Genomic DNA, 7,827 nt, shown 5'->3' on the forward strand with positions numbered 1-7,827 from the left:
ATATTCAACATTGTTTAATTTAATGAAGGTGATGTTGATATCACTTTTTGATTCAATTTTTAATATGTTTTGGATTAATTCAAATTAATTATAATCTTTATAAATTTTTCTCAATTTAATCAATTTCAAGTTTAAGAATGGAATAATTAGAATCAGAATTAGGGTTGTGATTAATTGAGAGAAGTGTAGAGAGATGGGAAAGGTTCGAGATAAGGGTAATTCAGGAGATTAAGGTTGATTTAGGAGGCTAAGGTCAAAATCCATTTGTCACTTATTTTCCATCCTTCATCACGATCCTGTATAATAGTTTCTTTGATGTTGTTAGGTAACTCCTTGATCCCGTACTCAATGCTGCACAATATGTCTTCCTTAGGGATGGTGCGAGGGGAAATGGAAAAATTTAGACCTTTTTCAAGGAGATCAAGTGTATTTTGATCAATATGGTTGTTGGACAGATTCACAACATGCTTACTCTTTGAGGTTGGTAGATGTGTCTCTGCATTAGTCAAGCTCACTGTCTCTACGTTAGTCAAAGTTGCTATCCCAAGCATGTCATTTATGATATTGTTGTTGCTTATTTCATTTGTTGCGCATTTTTTTGCTTCATCATTCATTTTGGTAATCGTATAACTATTATCAACTACAACCTTCTAGACTTCCGTATCTAATGTGTAAGTATCTCCTCGTTTTCCCATCCGTTTGTTACAGCTTTCATTGTGGTTTTCAGACACTGTGGAATCAGTTTCACACGACGTTGAGGAGTCAGTATTGCTACATTTCTTGGACTTTTGAGCGACTACGGTTAACATCGGATCCATTGCGGCTGACCTTGGAGCAACTTTAGTTTTGGTTTCATCATTTTTTCAAATTATCAAACCATCTTGCCCCTTTGTTTCTACTTGTGAATGTTTATGCGTTGTTGGAGAAACAATGTGCTTGACATCGGGATGGTTGGAGGTATCTATTGTTTCATCATTTTTGCACATTATAAAACCATCTTGCCCCTTTGTTTCCACTTCTGAATGTTTAATGTGTTGAGCGTCTATAGCTATAGTGTTTGTTGGAGAAATAGCGTGCTCGACATTGAGATGGCTGGAGGTGCTAACCTAAGTCGTGTTTGAAATAAGAAAGCTTAAGAAAGATACCTGGGCCGAGTTTATCCTGGAGTGCGTGGTGTTTTTATCTGAGCTTACCAAAGCCCCATGCGTAGGATTGGAAATCTTGTTTAGTTTCTCAAATTTAAGAGTGTGTTTTACGTGTTTTCCTTCTTCAGTTTTAAGGGCTTTCAGGGCCGCGCATGCTTCAATCTTGGACCAAAGATCTGCGTTGATATGGTTAGATAAATTGAGGTGTAGTCCGAAAGCTTGTTTATTTAATCTGTCAAGATGAGCGCGGATTTTGTTGATTTCAGAGCGGAGAAGGGATTGGCTTGCTCTGATGAAAATGTGGTTATTCCTCGGGGTTCTGAGGGTGTGTTTAATGCTGGCGAATGTGGGAATCACTAAGGTATCCCTACAACGTTTAAGAAAGGTGAGATCTACTTTGTTCTTGGCAATTCAAGATCTTAGTTGTTCGAATATTTGAACTTGTTGTAATTTTTCCCCTTCCGTACAGGGTTAAAATTATTTTTCTGAGGCTTCTGCTATTAGTCTTATGTGTAGTGTTTTATTCTTCCAGGATTATCACATCCATGGTTATTTAAATCGATGTTTCGATCCATCCACTGTGGCTCATCATCAGGATAGATCAAAAGATATATAAGCTAGATCTCAAAGGGATGAATAAATAGAGGTGTGAGAGAATGAGAATGATAGTATCCAACATGTTTAGGTTAGGTTAATTAGTAATTAATAATACTTAATAATTATTATAGTTAGTCATCTTATAAGAATATTTGGGTTATAAATCAATATTGAAATTATTTTAATTGTAATTAATATTAATTTTAATTTCTTTAATTATAATGTGTAATTATAAATTTATTATTTTTATTTTTAATAATATTAATACTATTGTTAAATCCACAATTTATTATATTATTTATAATTGAGTTCTTACAATATAATAAAAATCCTTTAGAAATTTATGAAATTCTTAGAGATTTATAGTTAATAACTTTATAAGAATTAATGTTCATTTTTATTTAATTATAATTTAAAAAGAATATTATTTTGATTTTTGATGGAATTAATGGACTTATATGATATAAATTAATTCTAATTAATATATTTAATTTTTATAAATTTAATTTTATGATATGAATTTGATTATTTCTAATTAATTTTAATTTTAATTTTATTTTAATTCTTGTGTATATTTAATTATATATAATTATAATTTTATTGGGTATGTTTAATTTTTTTATTTTTATTTTTATTTATTTATTTTTAATTTTATTTATTTATTTTTTAGGTATATTCAAAATTATTTAATTTAGTGAAGGTGATGTTGATATTAATGTTTGATTGAATTTTTAATATGTTTAGGATTAATTCAAATTAATTATAATCTTTATAATTTTTTCTTAATTTAATTAAATTCAAATTTAATTAATTTTAATTTTAATTTTTGGTGTAAATTTAATTATATATAATTATAATTATAATTTTATTGGGTATATTTAAATTTTTTAGGCGTATTCAAAATTGTTTAATTTAATGAAGGTGATATTGATATCACTTTTTGATTCAATTTTTAATATGTTTTGGATTAATTCAAATTAATTATAATCTTTATAAATTTTTCTTAATTTAATTAATTTCAAATTTAAGAATGGAATAATTAGAATCGGAATTAGGGTTGTGATTAATTGATAGAAGTGTAGAGAGATGGGAAAGGTTCGAGATAAGGGTAATTTAGGAGGTTAAGGTTGATTTAGGAGGCTAAGGTCAGAATCTAGTTGTCACTTATTTTCCATCCTTCATCACGATCCTATCTAATAGGATCTAATAGTTTCTTTGATGTTGTCAGGTAACTCCTTGATCCCATACTCAATGTTGCACAGTATGTCTTCCTTAGGGATGGTGCGAGGGGAAATGGCAAAATTTAGACCTTTTTCAAGGATTTGTTTGCTTCATCATTCGTTTTGGTAATCGTATAGCTGTTATCAGCTACAACCTTCCAGACTTCCATATCTAATGTGTGAGTATCTCCTCGTTTTCCGATCCGTTCGTTACAGCTTTCATTGTGGTTTTTAGAGACTGTGGAATCGGTTTCACACGACGTTGAGGAGTCAGTATTGCTATATTTCTTGGACTTTTGAGTGACTGCGGTTAACATCGGATCCATTGCAGCTGACCTTGGAGTAGCATTAGTTTTGGTTTCATCACTTTTGTAAATTATCAAATCATCTTACCCCTTTGTTTCTACTTGTGAATGTTTAGTGCATTGTTGGAGAAACAACGTGCTTGACATTGGGATGGCTGGAGTTATCTACTATTTCATCATTTTTGCACATTATAAAACCGTCTTGCCCCTTTGTTTCCACTTCTGAATTGTTTCATCTTAAGTGTCGCTCTTGTCGTAACTAGTCATAAGGTTGTCAAGCAGAGGTAAATCAAATTTTTATGTGTCATGGGTGATCTATGTTGTTGTGTCGTCAAGTATTATAAGTGTGAGATCACAATCAAAACTTTATCACCTTATAGACTAGTCTCACGGGTCCGACACTTAACCATTCGTGAAGAGCCTTTCCGACCAGCAACTTGACTTCAACCGGCCCGCCTGGATTGCGCACTATGCAGTTCCAAACCTCAAGGTGTTACCTTACCTCTTGGCATTGCGCAATGCACAGTTCTTGCCTCCCAAGGCTACTACACTGCCTAGTTCCTATGCTCAAGGCCTTGTCTTGGCCTTTAAGATTGCACAATAATTCCTCCCAACCCGACTTGAACTATGCGCTGCGAAAGCACACACATCAAGATCTCTCGCTAAGCTTGTGAACTACTTAATTTTTCATTTTCCCAGTCCCTGCGAAATTTTTTCCCTCATTCTAGCCTGAGTTGCGCACTGTGCAGTTTCAGTGATCAAGCCTGACCCTTGGTTGCTTGAGCTACGCAATTGCATAGTCATTGGGCCCTCTCTCTCAACCTGTCACCTGGTCTTGGCCCAATTTATGGATCCAAATGATCTATATTAGACTAGGGGTTTTCATATCGATATTGTCTAGTCATGAGTGAGTTGCAGAGGCAGGTACTCTCTCACACCATGACAGGATGACTAGGGAGGAGATGCAAAAGGGAAGCATGCATACAAAAATCTTTGCAATTTGGCATGCAAGCTCATCTATCAAATCAAAGAAAAGGGACACCAACTTGCAACCACAACTCAAGAGTTAAGATCATCAAGGTTTCCTATCACTAGGCCATGAGGAGGTGGAAGACAAGGTGTTCTCAAGAAGACATTAAAGATACAACAACAACAGTGGCTTGACATTTCCACATTATCAAGCAGTCCATGTTAGTAGTGTCATGTCATGATGTGTCATGAGTTTTTATATGTCACATCATCATTGTGGACCATGTATATTATATTCAGAATGCATTGTAAAGTGGAAGTCCAAAGGGTACACATGAATATGGAGAGTCATGTAAGTTGAAAAGTCATAAGAAGTTGAACAATCATGAGGTTGGTTAAAGAGTCACAAATGGGAAGCATCACCACTTGGTTATATATACACCCTCATTGTATAAGCAAAGGGATTTTCACCTTGGCTCATCTCGCAAGGAATTGGAGAGATAACATAGTTCTTTGAGGAGCAAGGAGTGGCTCCAATGTCCCACTACTAGAGCTAGTTATGTACATTGTAAACATGTGTATTGGAACTTTTAATTAATAACAAAAGCATTCAAAGCTAACATGTTCTTCATGCATGGATTATGAATGTTTGTAAGACTATTCTGTGAATTTTTTTATTTCATGTTTTCTTTCACATGTGCTAAGATAGTTGAACTATTTCGATTATTTTAGTATTTATCTTATTGAGAATGTGATGTAATGGTTGTTAGTGTTTTCCCATGCTTGTGGACTATTATGCATGATATTAGACATATATTTCTTCATTTGTTGGTTGTAATGACCATCGCATCCCCTGTGGACTATTACACTCTCCCAGTTCATGTGTGTCTCTTCTTGGGTGGTACTACTACCTCTCACTTAGAGGCTCACTTTTATCCCCTCCCCGTAGTAGAAAAACCTTGACACATTTACAACTAAACACTCACGAGGAACACCTCCTTGGTTTTCGAAGACACAATTGCATCCCTCTCTCGTGCTGACAATTAGAGCTAAGGCATATCTTTGAGATATATGGAAATTGGGCCGATATTTTGGATGGGTCTCCTACACCAAACAGTGTGAGGTTTAATTGGGACTTCACATTAGGGAGACCGCTTGGTTGACAGATTTCCAGCACCATCAATAGTGGCGCTAGAGGGAGGGGTAGATGAAAAGCTAAGCCCGTTGAACCTAGTTTGAACCTCTTATCTAAAATGGCTCATACTCAAATCTTATTCCTGGGGTGTTTCTCTAATTTTTTTCCCCTTTATCAATTTTCAATCCCCAATGAGCCTCTTATGACTTGTCCTAGTTAAAGTTTGATGGTGGGGATGGAACATCGATAACCAAGCACATTTCTATTTTTCTTAAGTTTTGTGAATCTTGCGAAGTCAATGATGAAGAGTTTGCTTGTGCGCTTTTCTTCCTCACCCTTGAAGGTCGTGTTAATCGATGGTGCCATACCTTGCCACCTGCTTCCATCAATTCCCTTCATCATTTTCTCAGGGAGCTTCATCAAGCCTTTGATAGGTATAATTATTGATATGTTTGTAAAAGAATCAATCTCTTAAGAATGAAGCCTAATGAGTCAATTGAGGATTTTGTTGATCGATTCCTTCACCTTTGTTGTGAAATTCCTAAAAAGGACATGAATCAGGACTTCTTGAAGCAGGAGTTTGAGCGCTTGGTTCTTATCTCTTTACATGGTGAACCTGAACCCCTGATTTTCCTACTTCCCCAACTCTTGTGAGTAATGAGACATCTCTAATTTAAAAGGATGAACCTATTATTCCTTTTGTTCCTTGTCCTCCTCCTTTTCTAGTCCCGATTTGGGTGTATTCTTGAGGTTATTGGGAAATCTGCAAATCAAATTCTTAATCCACCTTCTCATTCTTCTGGAGGAAATTCCAGAATGGATGACAAAGACCATGGCGAAGGCTAACTTCTTCATTTCACAACATGATGTTATCATTCATAACTCTAGCCTCCAATCTGATCTAGATTTCCATGATCGTCTATCATCTACATGCCATGACTCCTTGTACTATGATCCGCGCGATCAATCTGCCCCACCAGCTAGTTTTTCACACTCTCTTGATTTTTGTGTTTTTGATTCAAATTGTGATCGAATACAAGGCAATCACAATACATAGGTAGATGAGACGGAAGGTGAAGAGGTTTTCAATCTTTCTTCTATTTTCCAAGACCCTCCATGTGAAGATGACGCACTTCCATTCTTGGATGATTTTCAATATACTAATCTCGATAGTGAATCAAACGTAATTGATTCTTTCGATCAATCTGTAGCCTTGGGAAACAATTGTTTCAATCATGATGACTTTGATGATGTTTGCAATCATGAATGCCCATGTGTATCAACTACTCTTTTAATCTCTCATGAAGATTTTACTTTAGATTCAGAATATGATTCGGTCAAAGAAGAAGTTTTAATCAAAACTTCCCCTCCATATCACTATCCCTTGTGTTCTGCAATTTGCAATGCATCTACTTACGATGGAGATACTCCATGCTCTTCAGATTATTCAGTCGATGAGTTATCTTCTCGAATGACACAAGGTAGTGAGATTATCCATGATGAAATTGAAAATAGTGAAATCATTGAGTACTCTTCCCATCCCTCATTATCCCTTAAATTGCATGAAGACAACTCTTCAAATAATATTGCTCACAAAATTTCCCTGATTCATTCATCTTTGAATTTGAGATCAGAAGAATCTTTTGACTTGAGTAATCTGGTTAGTCAAGTTGGAAAATATAGTAAAATAGAGACAAAGATAGCTGCCATTCGGTGAGTAGTGACCTTACTGAAGCCAATGGTGGCAACTATCCTCAAACCATGCATGATCTAGTTCAAGCTTCAACATGTGATTTTACAATCCAGGAATGTTTTGGGACCTGCCAGGGAGTCGAGGCACATCAGGTTCCGTTGATGGTTATGTCAGGATCTCACGACTCTGGTAAGCCCCCTGAACTAAGCCAGATCTATTTTCTCCTATACAATCCTCCTCTTTACATGGTTTCAGTCAATGAAAAATTATTTTTGAAAAATGTTTGGTATTTTGGGTGCGATCTTTCAATTTTTCAAGATTTTACTTTTGACCGGATTTAGGGATATTTTTTAGTTGACTTGTCTTCATGCAAATTTCTCACATCAAACTTGGGTTTGGATTCTATATCTCTCATAAAGTCATGGTTTTGCGAAGTTGGTCAGTTATAAGACTATCTTTGGCCAAGGCAATCATGCCTATTAGATTCATTCCTTAATAGTCAGCTCCTGTTTCTCCTTGCGAATGTTATATTACAAATATGTCCTTTCATTGCACCAGAAATCCTCTTGAGTGATGATGAATGCATAAATTATCGCACGAATCAAGTTCTTCTCCGTCCACCATGTCCTGACTGGTATCATGTACTGGTTGTACTAAAATCCCTTTTAAATTATTTTGGTGATTACAATGCTTGTACAATTTGTCACAAATTACAGGAAAAAGGGTTGTCATATTTGGCTTGCGAGGAACTCGGTTTGATTGT

This window comes from Pinus tabuliformis, chromosome 5_2, assembly GCF_031772625.1.
Source record: "Pinus tabuliformis cultivar Carrire ecotype Pingquan chromosome 5_2, CPIR1, whole genome shotgun sequence".
Taxonomy (NCBI): Eukaryota; Viridiplantae; Streptophyta; class Pinopsida; order Pinales; family Pinaceae; genus Pinus; species Pinus tabuliformis.